Source organism: Lactuca saligna, chromosome 3 (assembly GCF_052625555.1).
Source record: "Lactuca saligna cultivar CGN05327 chromosome 3, ASM5262555v1, whole genome shotgun sequence".
Classification (NCBI taxonomy): Eukaryota; Viridiplantae; Streptophyta; class Magnoliopsida; order Asterales; family Asteraceae; genus Lactuca; species Lactuca saligna.
In genome coordinates, this window is record NC_136419.1 from 114,034,540 (window position 1) to 114,059,908 (window position 25,369).

Below are 25,369 nucleotides of genomic sequence, written 5' to 3' on the forward strand. Positions count from 1 at the left end.
CTAGGGGCGGTGTTCGCGGTCCACGTGGCTGCATCACGGTTCCAAACCGCACCCCACACCTTGTAGCCTTAGAAATCACATACATATTTATAGTTGAAGATCGGCAGGAGGCATCAATCGATATATCACATTTGTTTTTTTGGTTGGCGATTGAATGGAGTTTTATATGGCCGACGGTGTTTTGACTAAGTAGGAGTGAAATTGTTGTCGATGGTTATAAAAAAGAGAGATTAGGTCAACATATTTATTTTGTTTCCTTAATTACAATGATTTAAATAAATAATCTCATTAATTGCAAGTGGAAAAAACCAAAAATACACTTTTTGTTTTATTTAATTATTTAGTTATTTGTTAATTTCTGATTGGTAAATTTAAAAACACAGTAATTGTCAAAAATATTTAAACATATATATATATATATATATATATATATATATATATATATATAACGATTTGAAAGGTTAACCAACTATATGTTTTGTACATATTTGGTCACTTAACTTTTTATTTGTGCACCGGTAACCCTTACATGTATATCTCTAAATATTATTAAAAGAGAACTCTTAATTCACCATTGAAGCAAATCAGATCCCATGATTGTGTTTTAAGACTCTGTTTTCCACCCTTAGATTAAATTGTTGGCATCATTTTACTCAAATAAAATTCAAACACAATTAAATTTAATTCTAGAATCTTTAAATTCGGTAATTATTTTATCAATTTAAACATATCATTCTATTTATATACATGATATCAGTTTCTCTAATTAATATTGTTCCTAATTTAACTTTCTTATTTATAGGTTTTGATTTACAAATTTAAACCTGTTTATATTTTTTTTAATTTACAAAACTCATTAAACAAGAATATCAATAATTAAATTATTAACCTATAAAATCTAATCTAATCCCATTAAATCATCAAAATATTAAGAGTCAAAATTAAATTCAATATTATTCATAATTTATCTCCTAGTATATCCCACATAAAATGAATCAATTTTATATAATTGTTTGAATTTTAAAACGAATTAAATAAGAAAGTCAATTAATTTGAAGTTTTGAATTAATATAGCTGATATCATTATTTTTTTTTCCAGGTGAATAGTCAAAAATCTCCAAGATGATTTCTTAGGATCCCAATTTTTTTAGAAGATAATGATTTTCTTATTCAAAAACACCCTATATATACGATTACACTGAAGTGGTTATTCTTACGGTTTTAGATTGAGCACTATGATTTATAGTGTTCTTCTTGAGCAATCTTCTTCTCTAGTTTTTTTTTCCAAGCTCTTAGTATACTCTATTCTCTTTATTCTTCTTCAATTTCTTGCATTTACTATGTTCTTATTATTTGTTATTAAGAGGTTATATAATAAATTAATCAATTTATTTTAAGCATAATAGTTTCATTCATTTAGTTACAAAAACAAAATTATACCCTTCATATCGATTTTTTAATGTGTTGACTTATGTTTGTCAAGAAAATGCCATAAAAATTGTTTTAAAGCATGATGACAAAGCTAGTGGAACAGACCAAAAACATGATAAAGAATTTTTTATTGTTACACTTCAACTTGCTCGAACAAGCACGTATATGTTGTTCCAAGGTTTTCAATAACTCTTTTATACATATTATAATAATCTACGATTAAATTTTCTAATTTCATATTATTGAATTTGTTTATATCAATGGTTTTAGTTTCAAAATCACCATTATAATACAAGACTTTACCGGCGTGATATCACTTATGTTATTTGATCGTGACGCAAAGATACTTCTGGAAGAAAACACACAAGAGTTGCTTCTAAAGTTTAATGAGGTTATCAAAATTAACTTCATTTACATAAAACTAATTTTTACTTTTTGTCTAACTATTTTTATAACCTTTAATTTTTTTCATTTGTAGGAGGGTAATATGAAGATTTATCCGTTTGCTTTGAAATTACTTTTGGATAAAAAGTTAGCGTTCAAAATTCAAATTTCTCATTATAATTTGAAGAACAACGTTGATGGTTATGCAATCTCAAGCTTCAATGTTGATAATAAAATCACAGTTGAATTGGAAAAAAAAAATAACATCGAACATATAACATTCTTTTACGAAACATACTATAAACACTACACTTATTATATTCGTTTTTTATATTTTCCTTGACCAATTAATATATTTCTATGTACTACAAATATAGGCGCTGTAATCTGATTTGTTTAACGTTTTATTGGTGAAATTCTGATGTCAAGACACATTATATTTACAGGTTTTAAATATAATATAACTAAATCTAATATTTTAAATACTTTAAAATATTATTAACTTTTAGATTGACATATGAATTTACTGTCTATATTTAGGATGCAATTTCGTTTATTGGTGATAATGTCATACTCGCTTCCAATCTTAATAAAAGTATTGCAATAAGTCCACCAACTAAGTGGACATCCTTTAAAAAATGGTCTAGACATGAAGAATTAAAACACAACTTGGAAGATGTTTATGATGTTGATAATCTCGAAACAATGTCATCAACCAAACGATCATTAACATCAATGACAGATCGTATTTCTGGAGAAGACAAGTCAAAACTATTAATTCCAAAGAAAGAAAAATAATATATGATTTTCATGATTTTATATGAGTGGTTGGGTGATTTGAGTACGGTTGATTTCATATAATGTTTACATACTATTTGTTTTTTAGGTTTGGTTTTTATTACTTTATTTCATAGTATTCATTTTTTGGGTTAGAATTTTGATCATTTAAATACATTTTGGATTTTATGAAATGTCAAATTATTCATCTATTTTTTTTTTGGGTTTAAACTCATGAATTTAGAATTTTAATCATTATTTTACTCTATTATTCTGTTTGAATGTGAATTTGTCAACATTGTTACAATGTTATTCATTACAACTTCAATATAAATATTAACAAACTACAATTTTTTATGAAATTATAAACTTTTATAAATTTTCTAACCATTCTAAAACAATTATTTATAGTTCCTTGTGAATGTATTGATAAATTTATTATTAAATATCTACCATTGAAATATTATTATTTTTTAGATACTAACGATATCCACAAGTTTATAGATTTAAATAATAAAACCCATTACAATTATGCTTGAGAGAGGCGAAGGCTAAGACGCTTGAGAGAGGCGAAGGCTAAGATGTTTACATTTTTTTGGAAAGGAACTCTCTAACGAGGGTTTTTGAACCAACTTTCACGCAGTTGTAATGAATAACATTAGACTATGCCTCATGCACTGGAGTCACTGCAGGCGAACCTCCATGGCTACAGAGGCTGAGTAGTGCCAGGATATGAACATGGGTTAATAGGTTATCCACCATATCTTCTTCATGTCTTACTAAGTGACCACAACCCAAGTGTAAGGCATTTACATTTACAAAATAGAAGATTGAATTATATGTCTAAAAGAGAAACTTTATTTCATCATCTAAAGCAACAATATATTTTTGATTGTGTTTCACTTATAACTTTTCCACCATTAGATCAAATTGTTTACGTCATCTTGACAAATGCTTGGTCAAACACGTTGTCTATCAATGTTTCCACTGAAACCTTCACCAATTTCTGTTATCCCTAAAATAAAATTCAAATCCCCCCCAAATTTAACGCCATAACTTATGCACTGACATCCTATATGTTTGCAAATCAACATGATATATCTTCTTAATTATTCGATTTCTTTCTCAGTGTCCATCGATGGTACCAAAATTCATCATGGGAAAAACAATAACCTTGTATTTACTTCTTCTTAATATAGTAAATACTTCCAATTTTGAAGATACTAATTGGTCTCATACATGTTAAATTACAGTTGCTCGATTTCCAACTATTTAACTCAATAACTTTACGTAATTATTCTTAACCTTACCTTTTTCTATAACGTTATTGATTAGATTTACTATAATTAAGTTTAAATTGCAGAGATTTTTACTTGAAAGTGATGAGCATTAATTGATGTTTTTATTGGAGCTTGAGGATTAGGCATAACTTAAAATCTTTTAGTGGTAATATCCTACATACTTAATAATTGATTATTTCGACAAAAGTACTTTCCATTAACTTTGATAACAAATTTTTAGAATTAAGCATATTTTTATGATTATAAATTTGTTTTCTACTCAGTTATACTTATCATCCTAAAGATGAAAAAGATTAACCATGTCTATATTGAAAAGTGCCAAAAAGATCTTATTGATCATACCTTTCTAACATGATATTTAAATGTTCTTTGTTTTTTATTCGTTTTTGTGTATTTGATTTGTTTCTTCAAGAAACTCAGTTTTCTGTTAATTTTGATAACAAATTTGTTGAATTAAGCATACTTTTATTATTATAAAATTTTCAATTTTCTATTGTTAAATCAAGTGTAAATGAATTTGAACAATCGTTAAATTTCATATTCTATAATGTAATTTATGCACTAATTAATCAAACAATATTACATATCCAAGTGGTCGGGTACCACCAACACAATAAGCAAACATGTAAATTATATGCAATTTCATAATATTGTAATTTTTTTACTGTATTTAAATGAACAATTATTTCTTTCACTTGATTTAGATTCTTGATTACTCATATAAGATTGTAATAAAATAAAATTTTGGTAAATTGAAAATTTGTTCAGCAAAACCTTAAAATTTTGTAATTTGTTGGAAATTTGGTTATATGTCAAGTGAGGCTTCTTTTTGTGTTGTCATGTTTGTTGATTTGGCTATGTAGGGTTCATTCGAAGTTCCCTTTCTCTACAAGAATGTTAATGTTCACATCCAAGTGGAAACACTCACATTTGGTAAGCATTCTAAAATATTTTTTTCACTTACATTAATCAAAACTATTATTTTAAGTGGTTCGTTCTCCTAAATGTCACACCTGTTGTCACTATATAGACCTTCTAGCAGTCTAAAAAAGAATCCTAATGGCTTTATGAAGAATTTTGCCGCGTTTTCAATGAAGTATCACTTTGTCAACATTCTTCTCTATAGTTATTTCTTTTATTTCGATATAGATAGGTGTCACAACAATAAGACAGAAAGAGGTGTTAGTGACCATTAAATATGAAAAGTTAATATATAATTTAAGAATAATATATAAAGTGTAAATTACATATTTATAATATTTATTTTTATTGAAAAATATGTTGTTAAATTGTTAGGTTACAGATCTGTTTTTTTTTATTATAATTTGATTTTGACAAGTTTGATCTAAATTTGATAATTGAAGCAGGTAGGAAAGATACATGCTATCGATTTTGAATTTGTATTGCCCTATAGAAACCAACCGTAGCCTCGTAGACCATTCCCTCAAATCTCAGTAGGTCTTAACATTTCCCAAAATTCAGCTACAGGAAGTCATGGAGGCACTTCTTGAACCAATCCTCTAAACCGAACTTCATTTGTTAGTTGGATGTCGTGATCAAAATGCAATATTTGTGAAAGTTCATTATTATTTATTAGTGTCAACCTTTAGCAAATTATGAAACTAATATTATATTTTTGTTCGTAACATGTTTTTTTTTGTAATAATTTATTTGATCGGAAGATATGTATATGAGATTGGGTGTAACCTGAAAAATCATTATTTTATTTTTATAAGGAAAAAAATACTTTGAAATCGACCAAATTACAATGTCTGAATTTGATGTTTATGGTTATGACAATTCACTTTATTTGTAATGTTTATCGAATTTTTTTGTAGAATTTAATGTTGTTGGTACATATAACAACTTATTGATGTTTTTGGTTTTATAGCGCCAATATGAAAAGAGCCATATTAGCCTCCATGGGGGTTGGTACACCAAACAAAGTCAATTCATAAAGATACTACACAACATGTTTTAATCAAGAAGTCGTATTATGTTGTGATAAAACAAAGATCACATAGATTATTTATGTTAAAAATTACTGTATTAAAAAACCAAATTGCTCTAATATAAATATTAAATATTTTTATCTAATAAGTTTGGTTCAAAAACTCTAAAAATGAATCTAACTAACATTTTTTTTATTAAAATTCAACCTAAGACAAAACCACCTATCAACGTGATATGTATTTAATTTATGTTCCTATGTTAAACGCGGGTTATAATCTAGTTTTTGTTTAAAATATACCATTATTACCTATAATAACAGGTAACACCTGTTTTGAGAGGTTTTCCAATGATATTTTCTGGATTCCTCATCTCCAGTGACTTCTCCGTTCATCTTCTCCGGTAAAGAATCAGTTTTTCAGCCAAGATAGATTTCAAGTTTATCCATGGTTTTGGAACACATCTGAAATACATGAAGTGAAGTCCATCCATGCTAAATTTCGAGTTCATTAACGGAAGTTATAGTTTGTCAATGGAAGTTTTTTCAGGTTCTCTTTTATGGAACCCTTAATGTTCTTCGAGTTCAAAACTTTCAACACATATTTGGAATCGATTTTGTTCTTATGACACACATCTGAAATCAATTTTGTTTCTGATGAAGAAACCCTAACAAGAATCAAACTTGATTTCAGATCTCGTTTCAAAACCCATTCATCTTCATCGATTTTAAACCCTTCAAACGAAATCAATTTCAAACACACTTATGGAATCAATTTTGTTTCCGATGGATAATTTCAAACAAACATATCAAAACGAAATCAATTCAAACACACATATGAATAATTTTGTTTTTTAAGAAACCCAAATCGAATCTGGAACAAAACAAAGAACCTACGAATCTGGAACCAAACCAAAGTTTGAAGGTTGAACTTGTTGGCTTTTATCTGTGTGCTGAAAAATTCATAGTTAGTCGTAGATGGTGATCAGAGAACATGTTCCTCTTAAAATGAATTTAGTGATGAATTACAAAATAATATGTTTGTTGTTATTGCAATTTGCCCAAAATTTTAATATATAATATTTTATATCTACAACCATAATGGAATTTGGTTTATTCGATACTTAATATATTTTTCTGTAGTAACACTTATTTTTAAGAATAACTATAAAAGATTCCCCCGTGCTGCGGGGGCTAAAGGGTGTTTGTTTGTAAAGTATGTTGCTAATGTTAGTTAGTGTTACTATGCACCATACTATGGAGGTTACTAATATTTCTTTATAAAATCATAACTGGATCTCAACTATTGAGATTATTATAATTAACATTCATTTTGAATCTTTTGGCTCCGTAAAAATCGACCCCATAGGCCCGTATCAAATGATAATTTGCAATTCGTATTTGAAAGTTAAATCGTGGAATTCAGAAAGAAGTTATGAAAGATACGAAGGAAAATCATAGGTGAAGAATAAATGCAGAAGATGAAGATGGGGAAATGACTAAAATATCCTTAAAAATATAAGTTTGAGATGCATACAAATATTTAATTGTGTTTAATTATTGTATAAAGGAAGTTGTTATCATACTAAATCTTACAGAAAGAAATAGTAGACACTAAATTATAGTACTTTATTTTAAGGAAACATCATTTGTGACTTGACATTACATGGCGACAAACACAAAGCCATTCAGGTGTGAATTACATCAAACATAAATTGATACATACATGCTAGTGCATTTTGTTGGGCCAATTGTGGTCTTATTTGCCCCTGGTTTATCCTTTGTTGGGAGAGAGCAAGACACCCATTTGCCCTAATTTGAGAATTCAAATTGTAAGGGATGATCATGTTCATACTCATTTGCATTCCTTGTAGTGATTGAAGATACAAATATGACCATTCATCACTTATATTTGATTATCCTTAACACAGTGGTTACGTCCAATTTTCCAATTAGACTATAATTAACTAATTCTAAATTTTTTAGTTGTTGACAAACAAAATTCATTCTGCTGAACAATAACCTTGAACCAATAAAAAAATGCCAACAAATAAATATGGAATAAAGAACATTGATGAATATAAGGGCATTCATAGTTAACCGACCTACAAATCCCTTTTTCATATTGGAATTCCTTTAAAAAAAAGTTTGAGACTAGTCATACTCGATTCCAAAATCAAAAATAGAAACGTCAATCACGTAATTAAACTCCAAAAAACTAATCTACAGAAAAATATTAGAATTTAAGAGGAAGTTGAGGAGATTCTCAAATACACATAAGAAACTAAGATATCAAATTTCAAAAAAAGAATTGGTACTGTTACTCTTTTATCGAAAAAATATTTAAAAAAAAGATCAATATTAGTAAAGGACTACACTTATATGAACAAAACTTACACACAGTCAACATTAGTGTTAGAGTTCAAATTTCAAAAGAAAAAAAAATTTGTCCATGTTGCTCATTTATCGAAGAAAAAAGTTAAAAAAAAAAAAAGATTATAACTTGCATGTGTCACCTTGTCAATATTAGCTTGAGAATACATGGTACGTATCAACTTCAGAGTATATGGAATTTTCATTATTTTTGTTCAATAAATCAATCATGTATACTTTCTCTCCAATCACAAAAGCACCAGCATTTGTGTTTGCATATGCTTACTGATTCTCTTTGTAACGGATACCACACGAGTATCAATTTAATACTTCACTTCTAATCAATTAAAATGATTCAAATTAGAGTAATATAATAACCATATCAATATTTAATATTTTATCAATGTAGGAACATGATAGAAGATACAAAGGAAAGAGAGAACACATACCAATCGTCATTGATGTCCTACTGTATAAATAAACACAAAAATTATGGCAAATATAAACAAACAAAATAAATAATGGGAAAAACTTAAAATGCACATTAAACTCATCATCAAGAAATGGGTCATGTAAAGATGGTGGGTTCCTTGGTTTTGCAAGAATACATACTTCAGGTTGTATCACATATTCCTTCAAATCACCTTCTTTTTGTGAGGAAAATTACCTTTGAATCTACTCTTCAACTCTTTAGAGGCACCAAAAGGGAATTTATGTCATTTTTTTCCATGTGGTTATGGTGTTACTGAAAATGACAAAATGTCATGTGAAGGCTATAGGCAATAACCAAAAACGACATTTTGTCATTCCATTAAATCTTGTATTGTATCCTCAAAAGATTTGAGTAGATAGCTCTATAATTTTCAGTAACATATTGTCTTCGGAGTTCTTAAATCAGTCTTAACTTGAATTACATCCAATGCAACCAAAAAGAAATAAATTACCCCCCCTACTTTTCAAGTGTTTCAATCACCATCGCTTTGATCTTAAACACTCTGTATATGTTTTCTTTCAACATCCCTAGACACAAAAAAATAATATATAAACTCTAGTTAGAAAAGCTTATTTCAAAGAAAACCGCAATGCTCAAAATTTCATAACCTGCATCATAAAACATTACTGGGTTAATGTTTGATTATATCTCACATCCACGCCTACATAACTTTTAGGTCTCGAGAAGAATAGGTGTAAAATATTACAAGATAGGCGACAATTTTAAGAAGACAACGTACCTGATTATAGCTCCTAAGGATTGACTCAGTAAACGTCGGTCAAGGTTCTAACATGGGCAAAAGTTCAATCAGATCAGTGGTTGAGTTTATTCGCCATAACAATCATATCCAAGTAACAACACAGAACTTTATGATAATTTTTAATGACCATCCTTTTAATTGTATTTATGCAATGAGGATTAGGGCATCAATTCATTCAACATATACATACAACAAACAAACATGTAGTGGCCAGAAGGGGGAGGATGAAAAGACACCTTCTTGAATTTGAAGCAAGTGAAGGTAGACGACAACAAAGATCAACACTTTGAAGCAGTTTCTCCCTCAATGAAGCAGTCGATATACAGTGTCATCGTTTTTTCGCCAGAGAAATTGATCTTCACAAACTCAAATCGATCACTGAAGTTTGATGATGTTACTAACCATCGATTAACTTTGAAATCTAGAATTGGAAGTAAGGAATCAGATATGTTCCAGTATAATCCTACATAACTCATACTGACAGGCTGTGAGAGTGGAAAAAGTGCATGAAGATCTGTCACAAGCATTTTAGGGCTAGAATTTTTTATTCATGTACAAGATGGTTCCATGTGTAATTTTGTGACACTATGTTAAACTCGAACCAAACTTCAATACTAGATCAGGTATACATCTAGAAATTTGTTTCAAGTCGTAACGTACTCGTGAAAGTTCTAAACCAAATTCAATACTATTCATTCACTCAACTTTGAGTTTTAACCTTAACTTCCCAGTTCAAACCTCCCAATAGACTACGACTCTTATATTAGGCATAATGGGCCGGTAACCCCTCAATTTGGTTCTTTTGGGACAAGAATCCACATTGGTTCGTAGTTGGACCGAAATTCATTAAGCAATAGTATTTTGGGCCATAAGCCCCTTCATAGGTCTTATTGGGCCGATAATCTCTCAATTTGTTTATATGGGCCGAAAACCCATTTTTTTAACCTCATAGGGCCAAATTCTTAAATGGGCCAACCTTCAGGCTGAGAACCCTCTAATGGGCCTTAATGGTCCGAAAAATCATTCCTTTACCCTTTTGGACCGAAAACACGTATTGGACCTCCTTGGGCCGGAAAATCCTTGAAGAGCTATTGGGTTCTCGGTTACACTCCAACCTTAAGCCCAAAATATTATTTCTTTCCTCCCTCTCTTATTACCGACCATATATATATATATATATATATATATATATATATATATATATATAATGGGGCATTGTCTATATTGTGACACCTCACTAATGCATGGTGGTAACCTACGCAAATTACCCACCATACTTCTAGGATTAATGTGCTAAACCACCATGTAATGACCACATTTAATCTCTCCCTTCTGCCGTCTAAATCCAACCGAGAGCCCCATCTCCCTCATCCCTCACTTCAAATTCATTCAAACACTCTCATATATCCCTCTGAAGCTCAAGGAAATTCCCTCATTCCCCTTGCAAATTTCGTGAGTTTGGTGTGTGTTTTCAAGACATTTTCATCAAGTTTCATCCTCTTGGTAAGTTGTGTCACAACTAGCATTTTTGCTAGGAAATTCTACTCTCATGCAATCATTCACCTAGTGTGATAACTTGTACTCTAAGTGAATACTATGCCCCATTCCTATTTGTATATACCTCATATGCTCAAATAAGGGTTGGAAACCCTAGATATCCCATTTCAAGTTCACTATGGCCTAGGATTCTCTTATTGGGCCTAATGGACCAATAAACCTTCAAGTTGACTATCTTGGGCCTAGAAACCCTAATTGGGCTCTAAATAGACCACATTCATAAAACCTTAGCATTTTGGGCCATGTGGGCCTAAAATAATTCATCTTATCACTAATGAGCCTTATTGGGCCATAACTAATCCAATTAACCCAAATGGGCTATAAATCCATTCCTTTATGTCAAAGTGGGCCAAGAATGCACTTAAGGACTCAATGGGCCGAAAAATGATTTTTGGGCTTCATAAATTCAATCAAGACCAAAAATGGGCAAAAATTACCTCATCCTAATTTACCTTAGCCCAATCTCGGCCCAAGATCATTCCAAAACAAAAAATAAATAAATAAATAAACAAATGAAAGGAGGTTGATTTAGAATTTTGCCAACACATGATTATCTAGCATATATCTAGATAATCACATACATCTAGACACTTATTACCCTTCATGCAATACTCCTTATCTCCTCTCCTTCTCTTCTTATTCCTCTTGGCTGAGAAGAGCACACACACACACACTTCACTTCCAAAAAAATTTCTCAAGCTCTCAAGAACAAATCTTCCATCATCCCCCAAAAATTTCGAAATTTAGGGTGTTTACAAGAGGATTTTTCACCACAATCTCCATATTGGTAAGTTATTATCAAACACCAACATCTCCTTTCAATGTAACCTTAAGAACTCCTTCTTACATAATTTTATTCCATGATCACACCTTAGAAACTTCATAAGCTCGAAAACTACTTCAAGGTGTTGCTAGGACTAAAAATCTCCTCACCTCTTCTTCAAAACCGAAACATCAAAGCAAAGGTGAGCTTCATACCCCCTTATTTTCGGTTTTTATAAGTTTTTGTGGGGGAGAATACAAGTAAAGGTGTAGATCCATCATTATGTGTATGTTTTGGTTGATTTCTATGCTTATATATATGTTTTGTATGATTTTGATGCTAGATCTAGTTATGAATTGCTAAAAACCGAGATATATCTTATACTAGCATGAAATATACTACTACATACAAAGTGTACCAAGAAAAATAGCTAAGTGGCTTAACAATACATACTTTGGGCTAAAAACTCATTTTTTTGACATAAATGTTAAAAATACAAAGTTAAAGGGCCCAAAATGAAATATTTCGAAATCTGACGGGTGAGATGAGTCAAAACAGATTCCATAATGTATTTTCTGAAAATATACTCTTTTGGAAGATCAAAAACATAAATTTCAAGCTTAATGGGCTAAAAATGACAATTTCGGCCCAATAGGGCCCATTATGCGAAATTTTATGTTTTGGAGGGCCAAAACTGTGTTTTCCTGTAAAACAGTGGACTATTAGTGTTACATGTACTTTTCAAAGGTTTAAAACGCTTTTCAAATTTAAAAAGGACCAAAGTTGCAAAAAATTTCCAAATTGGGCCAAAAATGTAAAAATTGCCAAAAAGAGGGGTTATAACCGAGAAAACTACAATTTCAGGGACTTAAACTGTTTTAAATGAAAAATATGCTGAAAAATATTAATTTCAATAATTTTTGGTGTTAAAATGTCAAGAAAAATGGTTTAAGGACTAAACCGGAAATTATTTTACCTAAAGGGGTGAAAAAGTAAATTTACAAAATTAAAGGGGGTTGTAAACAGAAAATTTTCAAGGGTAATTCAATACACTCGTTGTGAACAAAGATTGACACTACGACTCTCGATAAATTACAATACACAATATCACCAACAATCGTTATCAAACGAATTGATTCGGTCTCGAATCAATAACAAATCCAAAACTACTAACACTATAACGCTCAATACACATATGAAACTCTTGGAACTCTTTACTCTCGTGGAATTACTCAATACGTCGACGTACACTCCTTAGGCCCAAAAGTTGCAAATCATGCTTGTCGCGCCTAGCTAGCCCGATGACATGATCTTTAGGCCCAAAGGACACTTGCTTACATGTAGTTGGGTCTAATATGACTCGACCGCGCGTAAGAGGACTTTCAATGGCAAACATGCTGCTGGTCCCCCAGGGTCCTTCAGTGCTTCTAGTAAAGTCGGTAACTCACGATTGCGGGATGGGCTTCGGGCCCTTCGCAATTGCAATGGTCTTGAACGACGCAGGGAAATACCGAGGGTTTCGCACCTTCACTTTTTCTCTCCGGTCGTGGGACTACACAAGTCTGGGAGGATTGAGTTGTGTGAACAAGTGCGAGTGATGCCTAAGGGATCGCTAGTACGGTTGTCGACTGGACGTTTTCATTAACGGACGTTACAACAATTCACCACCCACTGTATGCTCAATGCCTCCGGAGCTCAACGAATACCTCTAATGTAACGAAACGACAACACATAAACTAATAGGAAAACGTCGGGTTTTCCTAGGGTTTTCAATTATTACACTTACGAACTACATACCGAGTTTTACAAACCATACGCTTACATCTATAGAAAACAAACAAGCATACTTACGGATCTTCACACTTTTTACACTATACTATTTTCAGAAAATATCGGATTTTCTGGTGGTTTTCGAAACAATACAAACATTGGATTTCAAACATTGCTTATGAACTCACCAACATTTCATATGTTAACGTTTTTCAAAATACTTGTATTCTCAAGTAACAGATAAAACGAAGGGATAAGTGTACTCAGTGACGTTTTGCTGCTTGTTTAATTAGCACCGAACAATCTACTTTTTGGGCATGTAATGTTAGGGAACAATGTACTAAATGTAAACGTTACCAGTTGTATTATTCCAATGCTTGGTGATGTATGATGTTATGTTTCATGTATATTCATTGTGATGGTATTCAATTGAGTCACAACAGCCCCCGGACGTTTCCGCCGTCTGGTTCGGGGGTGTGACAGGTTGGTATCAGAGCTCTGTTTATAGTGAACTAGCATATCTAACCATACATTGATATGCAATTATAAACCAAACGAGGAACTAACATAACTCTGAACAAAACAAGTAAAACATAACAATAAAACACCCTTGCATGTATTAGGAACGAGAACCTAACACCGAACCAAACAAGATAATGGTAGTATCTCGGTTAATCCAGGACTGTTCTTGGCTGTATCAAGGAGCGGATGTAGCCTGATCAACTACATTCCCTCCAAGGTACAACCATCACATGCCTGGAAGAAATCGTGATAGTTAGGGAATCTAAAAACATACCCCTTAATCTCCAAGAGGGGAACCCCAACTAAATCTATGCAATAGTTGTAGAATTATAGGAGTAATTGGTATGCTATTTGTTTCTAGTATTCATAGTCCTTCGTGCAATGCGCTATAGAAAAGTATCATTAGTCAGGAAAACCCTATCTCCCTAGTCAAGGAACAGTAGGGTGGCTCGATCCAGAGGAAGAACCACCGGAGGAACACAGAGTAGAACTCGCAGGTGAACCCGCTGAGACAATAGTGGACCTCGAGGAGAAAGAGCCCAAGGGCAGAGATGATGATGACTCGGATGCAGAATCTGATGTCATCAACCATCCATGAAAAGCCAGAATACCGACTTATCGTGTGGGCCCCAGTGGCCCCATGCCCCCCCTTGGACATACGAAATTTGGAAATAGAGTCACCAGCAGGGGATACGACCACACTAGGGCAGGAACCGAGGTGTCTCCGACCATCGGCCATAAAGGACCCGTTGACCAGGCCCTCCCAGTCTTGGTCTGACGCACCCGAGGTATTGATAATCAAGCTCAGGACACCCCAAATCGAACGAAACAAATGAGGTTTGCTAATAGGAGGGATGAAAGGCAAACACGGGAAGTGAATGGAGACTCTCGAGCAAGATAGTTAGTTTGGGAAGTACGCCTACGAGATACCGAGCAACAAGTAGCTCGTCTCCAAGGTGCATCCACTTCACCAGCACCACCACCAGACACTTCCCGCCACGATTAGGATCAGCCTTTTCTAGTTTCCCCATACTATCCGACATGACTCTCTTTCGTGTACTGAGATGGTACTTACCCCTGAAACAACTAGGTGCTATATTGATTTCACATTACTGCAGAGACTCAATAATATGCACAAGCGAACCCTCAAGACCGCTAGACACTCAAGGATCTCAAAACCAGAACAACCTATATACTCTAAGGATAGACGCAACGATCATGTCAAATATGTGATTACGTACTACCACAAATACATCATAGCGATGTAGATGGAAACACAGGAAAATGCCATCCCGCAAGGATAACAAGCGCGCCCGCCAGACACCGCTCCTGCAGATGGACTCTGCTACATTTCAAGTTGCTATAATGGCGGCAGTAACCGCTACTATGGCACAAATCGATGCAAACAACCCAAATGGAGGCGGGAATAGCATTGACAACTCCAGCCAAAGGGACGAACATGGAAATCAACAAGTGACAACCTATCAAGGAACTCCAAACCCCAAGCTTGAGAGCAGGAAGCTAAGGTTTGGAAGTAAGAGAAAGGGACATCCCACTCAAGGGTTCTCAAGGAAGCAACATGTTGTTGCTGTTCATGAGACCATGACCCCTATTACACCAACAACCAGGAGACCATATGTTGGAATCCTTCCAAAATGCAACCAGTGCAAATTCCATCATAAGGGAGCCTACCGGGAGATGCACTGTAACGAATGCAACTGAAAGAATCACCCCGCCAAATTCTGTAGAACTTATCCATGCCAGAAGCGTCAGTCAAATGAAAACGACAAAAATCGCAACAACCCTAACAACAACACCAATAATGAGACCATTCACACCTGCTATGGGTGTGGAGTAACCGGTCACTTTTGGCATAGTTGCCCCAAGGATAACAATCAAGGTGCAGAGAGATCAAAAATGGTCCTGACCTGGGGTCAAGGCGAAGCAGTCCAAGACCCAACGGTTGTTATTGGTATGTTCCCACTTGACGACTCTTTCGCTTACCTCTTATTCAATGGTAAACCCGAGCGAAGTTTCGATTAGTAACATATTCAAACACTTACTAACACAACATCCCCAAAGCTAAGCTAAGCCTTTTCAATGGACATGGCCAACGGGGAAGAACCGATTTAACCTAGGGTACTTATGTGGAGTACACCTTAACACTAAACAACCATTCATGACAAATAGATTTCATGCCAGTAAATATTAGGAGTTTTAATGTGATAATCGTCATGGTTGGGTTAAGCCCCCACCGTGCTGATACTATGTGTCGCGAGAAGGCCGTTTTCCTTCACCTTCCTAATCACAAAAACTCTAATAATCCATGGTGATGAACCTGGAACCAATCCTCTTCCTATCTCGTGCATCAAGGCGCAGAAGTGCCTGCACCAGAAGAACTACGTTCCCCTCACTCATGTTGTGGACAAGACTGAAGAAGAGGTAGGCATACAAGGTATTCCAGTAGCATGTGATTTTTCCAAATGTGTTTCCCGAGGAACTTTCGAGAATATCCCAGAGAGACAGGTCGAATTTCGAATCAACCTCATAGCGGGAACCACATCAATTGCCAATTCACCCTATAGGTTGACTCCGCCAAAAATTCACAAGTTATCCTATCAACTGAGTAGAATTGTTGTGCAAAGGATTCATTGGGCCAATCTTCTCATCCTAGAGAGCTCCGGTCTTGTTTCTGAAGAAAATAGATCCTTTTGAAGGTACATCGATTTTAGGAAATCGAATAATCTCCCTATTAAAAATCGATACCTACTTCCACGGACTAACGATCTATTTGGCCAGCTCCAAGGAGCTAGCTACTTCTCTAAAATAGATCTAAGAATCGGTTATCAACAACTACGAGTCCGAGCAGACGACATTTCAAAAACTGCTTTCCGAACTCGTCACGACCAGTTCAAACTCATTACAATACCCTTCGGTCTAATGAATGCACCCATGCTATTCATGGACCCTACGAACCAAGTTCTCTCAACCATTCCTAGTTAGCCTTTTTATTATCAATAGCATACTCGTCTGCTCACAAAACAAGAACAAACACTGTCGACACCTACGACCAGCCTTGAAGGCATCAAAGCCGGAGAATATCGTGAAGAAAACACTACATGGACGGATAAAACTCTTGAAGTCGAGGAACGAACTTATAGTTACGCAAGTTGAAATGGGCATTATCCGGGTGATCGTCGATAGGTTAACCCGATCCGCCCGTTTCCTGACAATACAGAAATCAAACAAGACGGAAAGATTAGTTGGGATTTATATCAAGGAGATTGTGAGACTCCATCTCGGATTGAGATAACAGATCTTCTTCAAGACTTTGACAGTCATTCCAGAAGGCTATGGGAACATAGCTAAATATGAGCATTGTTTGCTACTCTCAAACCACTAGCCAAAACAAACGAACCATTCAACCACTCGAATTCATGCGACAAGTCTGGGTGTTTGAGTTCAATAAGTCAGGGGATACCTGCTTGCCCTTGGATGAATTCTCTCACAATGACAGCTATCGCACGAGCGTCAAGATTGCTCGTTTCAAAACTCTTTATAGTCATAAATGCAGATCACTCGCCAGTATTCTTATGAGCCCAAAAACCATTTGCGAAACAACAGAGGAAATAATCCAAAACAAAGCTTGACTTCAAACATCGCGAGACCGACATAAGAGCTATTCTGACAAGCGGCGTAAGCCATTAGGATGTCAATTCGGGGATCGCGTGTTATTAAAGGGATCTCCTTGGAAAGGAATGATTCGCTTTAGGAGCCGAGAAAAACTAAACCCACGATACATCAGGCTGTTCAAGATTCTTGCCCGGATTGGTCCAAAGACTAACAGGCTGTAGCTACTTGTAGAGCTCAGCAACGTACACCCTGTGTTCCGCGTCTCGAATATGAAAAAGTTCCTATTAGGCAAAACTCTTATCATTCCTTTATAAGGGATCGAAGTAAACAAGAATCTCATGTACATCAAAGAACCAGTCGAGGTGTTTTAGATAGGGAAGTAGAGCATACAAAACAAAGCCACATTTCAATTGTGAAGGTTCAATGGAGCACAAAGCGTGGACCGGAATTCACATGGGAAGTGCAAAGACCAGATGAAGTAACTATTCTCTCATTCATGAACCTATCTTTCAAAGGAATTTCGGGACGAAATTCCCTCTAACGGGGGGATGATGTCACAACTAGCATTTTTGCTAGGAAATTCTACTCTTATGCAATCATTCACCTAGTGTGATAACTTGTACTCTAAGTGAATACTATGCTCCATTCCTATTTGTATATACCTCATATGCTCAAATAAGGGTTGGAAACCCTAGATATCCTATTTCAAGTTCACTATGGCCTAGGATTCTCTTATTGGGCCTAATGGACCAATAAACCTTCAAGTTGACTATCTTGGGCCTAGAAACCCTAATTGGGCTCTAAATAGACCACATTCATAAAACCTTAGCATTTTGGGCCATGTGGGCCTAAAATAATTCATCTTATCACTAATGAGCCTTATTGGGCCATAACTAATCCAATTAACCCAAATGGGCTATAAATCCATTCCTTTATGTCAAAGTGGGCCAAGAATGCACTTAAGGACTCAATGGGCCGAAAAATGATTTTTGGGCTTCATAAATTCAATCAAGACCAAAAATGGGCAAAAATTACCTCATCCTAATTTACCTTAGCCCAATCTCGGCCCAAGATCATTCCAAAACAAAAAATAAATAAATAAATAAATAAATAAACAAATGAAAGGAGGTTGATTTAGAATTTTGCCAACACATGATTATCTAGCATATATCTAGATAATCACATACATCTAGACACTTATTACCCTTCATGCAATACTCCTTATCTCCTCTCCTTCTCTTCTTATCCCTCTTGGCCGAGAAGAGCACACACACACACACTTCACTTCCAAAAAATTTTCTCAAGCTCTCAAGAACAAATCTTCCATCATCCCCCAAAAATTTCGAGATTTAGGGTGTTTACAAGAGGATTTTTCACCACAATCTCCATATTGGTAAGTTATTATCAAACACCAACATCTCCTTTCAATGTAACCTTAAGAACTCCTTCTTACATAATTTTATTCCATGATCACACCTTAGAAACTTCATAAGCTCGAAAACTACTTCAAGGTGTTGCTAGGACTAAAAATCTCCTCACCTCTTCTTCAAAACCGAAACATCAAAGCAAAGGTGAGCTTCATACCCCCTTATTTTCGGTTTTTATAAGTTTTTGTGGGGGAGAATACAAGTAAAGGTGTAGATCCATCATTATGTGTATGTTTTGGTTGATTTCTATGCTTATATATATGTTTTGTATGATTTTGATGCTAGATCTAGTTATGAATTGCTAAAAACCGAGATATATCTTATACTAGCATGAAATATACTACTACATACAAAGTGTACCAAGAAAAATAGCTAAGTGGCTTAACAATACATACTTTGGGCTAAAAACTCATTTTTTTGACATAAATGTTAAAAATACAAAGTTAAAGGGCCCAAAATGAAATATTTCGAAATCTGATGGGTGAGATGAGTCAAAACAGATTCCATAATGTATTTTCTGAAAATATACTCTTTTGGAAGATCAAAAACATAAATTTCAAGCTTAATGGGCTAAAAATGACAATTTCGGCCCAATAGGGCCCATTATGCGAAATTTTCTATTTTGGAGGGCCAAAACTGTGTTTTCCTGTAAAACAGTGGACTATTAGTGTTACATGTACTTTTCAAAGGTTTAAAACGCTTTTCAAATTTAAAAAGGACCAAAGTAGCAAAAATTTTCCAAATTGGGCCAAAAATGTAAAAATTGCGAAAAAGAGGGGTTATAACCGAGAAAACTGCAATTTCAGGGACTTAAACTGTTTTAAATGAAAAATATGCTGAAAAATATTAATTTCAATAATTTTTGGTGTTAAAATGTCAAGAAAAATGGTTTAAGGACTAAACCGGAAATTATTTTACCTAAAGGGGTGAAAAAGTAAATTTACAAAATTAAGGGGGGTTGTAAACAGAAAATTTTCAAGGGTAATTCAATACACTCGTTGTGAACAAAGATTGACACTACGACTCTCGATAAATTACAATACACAATATCACCAACAATCGTTATCAAACGAATTGATTCGGTCTCGAATCAATAACAAATCCAAAACTACTAACACTATAACACTCAATACACATATGAAACTCTTGGAACTCTTTACTCTCGTGGAATTACTCAATACGTCGACGTACACTCCTTAGGCCCAAAAGTTGCAAATCATGCTTGTCGCGCCTAGCTAGCCCGATGACATCATCTTTAGGCCCAAAGGACACTTGCTTACATGTAGTTGGGTCTAATACGACTCGACCGCGCGTAAGAGGACTTTCAATGGCAAACATGCTGCTGGTTCCCCAGGGTCCTTCAGTGCTGCTAGTAAATTCGGTAACTCACGATTGCAGGATGGGCTTCGGGCCCTTCGCAATTGCAATGGTCTTGAACGACGCAGGGAAATACCGAGGGTTTCGCACCTTCACTTTTTCTCTCCGGTCGTGGGACTACACAAGTCCGGGAGGATTGAGTTGTGTGAACAAGTGCGAGTGATGCCTAAGGGATCGCTAGTACGGTTGTCGACTGGACGTTTTCATTAACGGACGTTACAACAATTCACCACCCACTGTATGCTCAATGCCTCCGGAGCTCAACGAATACCTCTAATGTAACGAAATGACAACACATAAACTAATAGGAAAACGTCGGGTTTTCCTAGGGTTTTCAATTATTACACTTACGAACTACATACCGAGTTTTACAAACCATACGCTTACATCTATAGAAAACAAACAAGCATACTTACGGATCTTCACACTTTTTACACTATACTATTTTCAGAAAATATCGGATTTTCTGGTGGTTTTCAAAACAATACAAACATTGGATTTCAAACATTACTTATGAACTCACCAACATTTCATATGTTGACGTTTTTCAAAATACTTGTATTCTCAGGTAACATATAAAACGAAGGGATAAGTGTACTCAGTGATGTTTTGCTGCTTGTTTAATTAGCACCGAACAATCTACTTTTTGGGCATGTAATGTTAGGGAACAATGTACTAAATGTAAACATTACCAGTTGTATTATTCCAATGCTTGGTGATGTATGATGTTATGTTTCATGTATATTCATTGTGATGGTATTCAATTGAGTCACAACAGCCCCCGGACGTTTCCGCCGTCTGGTTCGGGGGTGTGACAAGTTGTTATCATACACAAAGTATTACTCTCCATTTTATGCTAAGATTATCCCTCATAAACATTTTATTTTTGTGTTCATGCACCTAGAACTTTCTAAGTACAAAAGCTCTTCCCTAAGGAGCATTCAAGGCCAAAAACTTCCTTCTTCTTTCTCTTAAAAATCGATGAAACTCAAGGTGAGCTTCATACCCCATTGTTTTTGAGTTTTACTATCTTTTAGTGGAGAATACAAACTAGTTTTGTGTTAATCTCAGTATTTATGCATGCATGTGTATATGTTTTCTTGAATTGTTGGGTGACATGTTATGAAACCGTGTCAAATACTCTTAAACTCGAAATATCTTCCAAGATTTTAGACATTTTAGTAAACAAGTTACTTAATGTAACTTTCTATGATGTTGGCAAAGATCAAAACATGTTAGAAGTTACTAGAAAACTAAAGAAAGTGTATAAAGGGGCCATATTTGACAAATAAGGATAAAAATGGGCTTTTATGGGATACTCACGGTTTTATGGGCCAAAAGTGGCATTTTTCATAAAAATGGGCCTTATTTGACAACTCACTGTTTATTGGGCCAAAAATGTCATTTTTAACATAAATAGGCCATTATTGTCATTTTTGGTTATTTTGGGCCAAAAATGTCATATTTAATATAATTGGACCTTTATTGTCATTATCAGTTTTATTTGGGTCAAAAGAGTCATTCTTGATAAAAGTGGGCATTTTATGTCATTTTTGAAATTTTGGGCTAAAACGGTTACTTTGATGCAAATGGACCTTTTACATAATTCCTTATTTAAATTGGGCTTTATGTGCCAATTTCATTTAAATTGGGCCTTTTGTGACAAACCTTATGTTAATCGGGCCGTTAGTGAAAATTTTAATACACTCGAAATTTTCACGATACTTTGGGATAACCACAAGTTTTCCACGATAACATCAAATATTTTGACACTTTCAATAAAAACAATTATATTTTTATCGCCAATGGTTGTTGTCAAAATACACACTCGAAACATTATTTATAGCGTTAAATAATTGGATACTCTATTTGCATAAATTTAGTTAAGGTTATTGTGAGACACTCCTTCACTCATATCTACCAAGTGTATATACTAAGTCTTGTAGTTATAACTAGAGTCTCCTGGAGGGAGAGCAAGAATTTGTGTATAGATCTATACGGGGATGACACCCTACACCTGAGCTGCTCGCTACAGCTAAACGGGCCAGTCTAGGGTGACAAATGTCTTACTGTAACCGACACCTAAAGAACGTCATGACAGATATATCAATCATGTCAAGTATGGTTATAGCGACTCACATAGAGAATAACAAACAAACAAATTTACGGAATGCACATACTATACTCATGATACAAAGTACGAACTATACAGTTACTATTCACGTTTAAACTTTCACCTCTCAAGTCTTAGGGTTAAGACCACACTTTTTCATTATACAGAAAATATAGGATATTTTGGTAAACTCTCTTTATACACTATCAAACAAAATCACATATGCTCTAATACAAGATTTGAAATGAAAACTCTTAATTTACTTTTACAGAAAATATCAAATTTTCTGGTGATTACAAACTGCTACAAAACTTTTCATACAAACATGTTTATGAACTCACCAATATTATATATGTTGACATTTTTCAAAATAACTTGTATTCTCATGGACTCGTTAAACAGGTTGGTCGCTAATGAAATGTGGATGTTTGTCGTATTTTTGCTTTCAGCATACATTTGACATTTTGTGATGTATTTTGTACACAAATGAAATGATGTAAAACTATGATGGTTGTTATATTTCATGTATGGTGATGATGTTGTTTATGATTCAATTATATATACTGTGATGATATTACAATATGAAGTCACCCGCCCCGGACGTTTCCGTCGTCTGGTTCGAGGGGTGTGACAAGATCGATGCTTTATGATTTTGAGGAATTAATCGGTCGAGGAAACATGGAGACAAAAGAAGGAAGCAGACAAGTGGTAATCGGTGGTTGATGACCATGTTAAGTGGTGGCAACAAATTTTCTTCCAAACCAGAATGACGAAATATCGAATAGAATGGTGATTGTCGGTGGAGCGTCTCTGTGGTTAAAGCAGATTAGATGAAGGTGGCAGCGAACACAAATCGATGGTGGTGGAGGTTGGTGGAAACAATCAGGCTCTAAATGGATCCGCCTCCAAAATTGGCACTATAGATAAGATTGCTCTCTTGTAATTGTTAAAGTTCCGACTTGAATCAGTGACAGTTTTCAGCAAGAGTAGTAGAAAGTTGGAAGCGGGCGAAGAGTTTTCAACAGACTCAGTGGAGGTGGGTGGGAAAATCGAAATCTCCTCTATATAAAACATGTCTGATGGTTGTTCGTTGGGTTCTTCTACAGTGGTGGACATCCACACCGATGAGGAAATACCGAAGAAACTTTGGGGAAGAGGAGCGGTGGCAGACGAATAGGAAGATGAGAGACGGAGAATAAGTCGGTGAAAAGGTAAGATGAAACGGTAAATAGGGACGTGGAAGAAAATGGTGAAGGAATTTGATTACGATGCGAATAAGGATGTAGAACAGGACACATAGCAAGACATTAACCACCCTACCAAGAAAATAGATAGCTAAAATAAAAGAAAAAAATTTAAAAAAATAATGATGGTCTAACAAGATTAAATTACTGGCATAATGGAACTCAAAATTAATATGTATATAATATAAATAATAATAAAAAAAATTCACAATGTTACATTAACGAAAATTTTTGCATAAATATTGGGCAGTTACGTTTTTATTAATAGTAGATACGCTATATTACCGATAAAAAGAGAATCAGGACATCAATCGGTTCTATGGTGTAGTGGTTAGCACTCTGGACTTTGAATCCAGCGACCTGGGTTCGACTCCCGGTAGGACCTCTTTTAGCTTTTTTGTTACCGACATGCATTTTACAAAGGCTCTGGTCTCTCTAAGAGGTTCGTACATAATGTCATAGTCTATTTTTCTCCATAACGAAATCGACACAACCCGATATCTGTAACAATCTACTTTCACATTAAATTATTGTTAAATTTCGTAACATACACTTTTAAAATCATGATAAAAATTAGACAAAATTACATAAAATCAATTGCTAAAAAATAGCAGGAATAAGTTAATAATTAGAGAAATTAAATTGATTCCTATTTTTTATGCCTACAAATGTTACTATCCAATAAAATTATGACAAGTGTTATCTTTCCATATTTTTTAAACTAAATCATTAAGATTATATTAGGAATATATCAAATACAATTAAATTGAATGATGATTTGTCATAATTTTAGTGGGTAGGAATAATTATAGGAATAAAAGGTAGGATGCAATTTAATTTCTCTAATAATTATTGGGTCGCCTTCCGATCACATGCCATTTTGTTGGAAAACACAGTTAATATGAAATTAATATATATATATATATATATATATATATATATATATATATATATATATATATATATATATATATATATATATATATATATATATATATATATATATATATATATATATAAAAGATCAAATGAGAATCCAAAAAAATTAAGAACTCTAAAAACCAGTATTTCTAATATATATTTGTATTTTATCACATACATTTTTATGAATTTTTTTCAATTATCTTTAAATATAAAAAAGACAAAACCTCAAAAATGGTCCCTATGGTTTTGAAAAATATCAAGTTTAGTCTCTAAGTTAAATAAACCTCACAGATGGTCCCTGTGGTTTCAAAACTTTTAACAAATGGTCTTTTTCGCTAACACCGTTAACATTTAACCGTTAAGTGAAGGGCATTTCAGTCATTTCACCACTACAGGGACCATTTATGAAGTTTGCCTTATTTTTAATATATATATATATATATATATATATATATATATATATATATTAAAGGGTCCCACCTCTCTCTCTCTCTCTCTCTCTCTCTCTCACTCTCAAGATGCATAAACTACTCTCGACTGGAATTCCTACCATTGTCACTACTCGTGATCCG

General features: G+C 34.0%; 1 non-coding gene across 1 annotated transcript; it reads left to right on the top strand.

Annotated features, from left to right (window-relative positions):
* Window positions 1–24,186: 24,186 nt before the first annotated feature.
* On the top strand, window positions 24,187–24,258 carry TRNAQ-UUG (transfer RNA glutamine (anticodon UUG)). Its single transcript has one exon. It is a non-coding gene; the product is annotated as a tRNA-Gln (tRNA).
* Window positions 24,259–25,369: the final 1,111 nt, after the last annotated feature.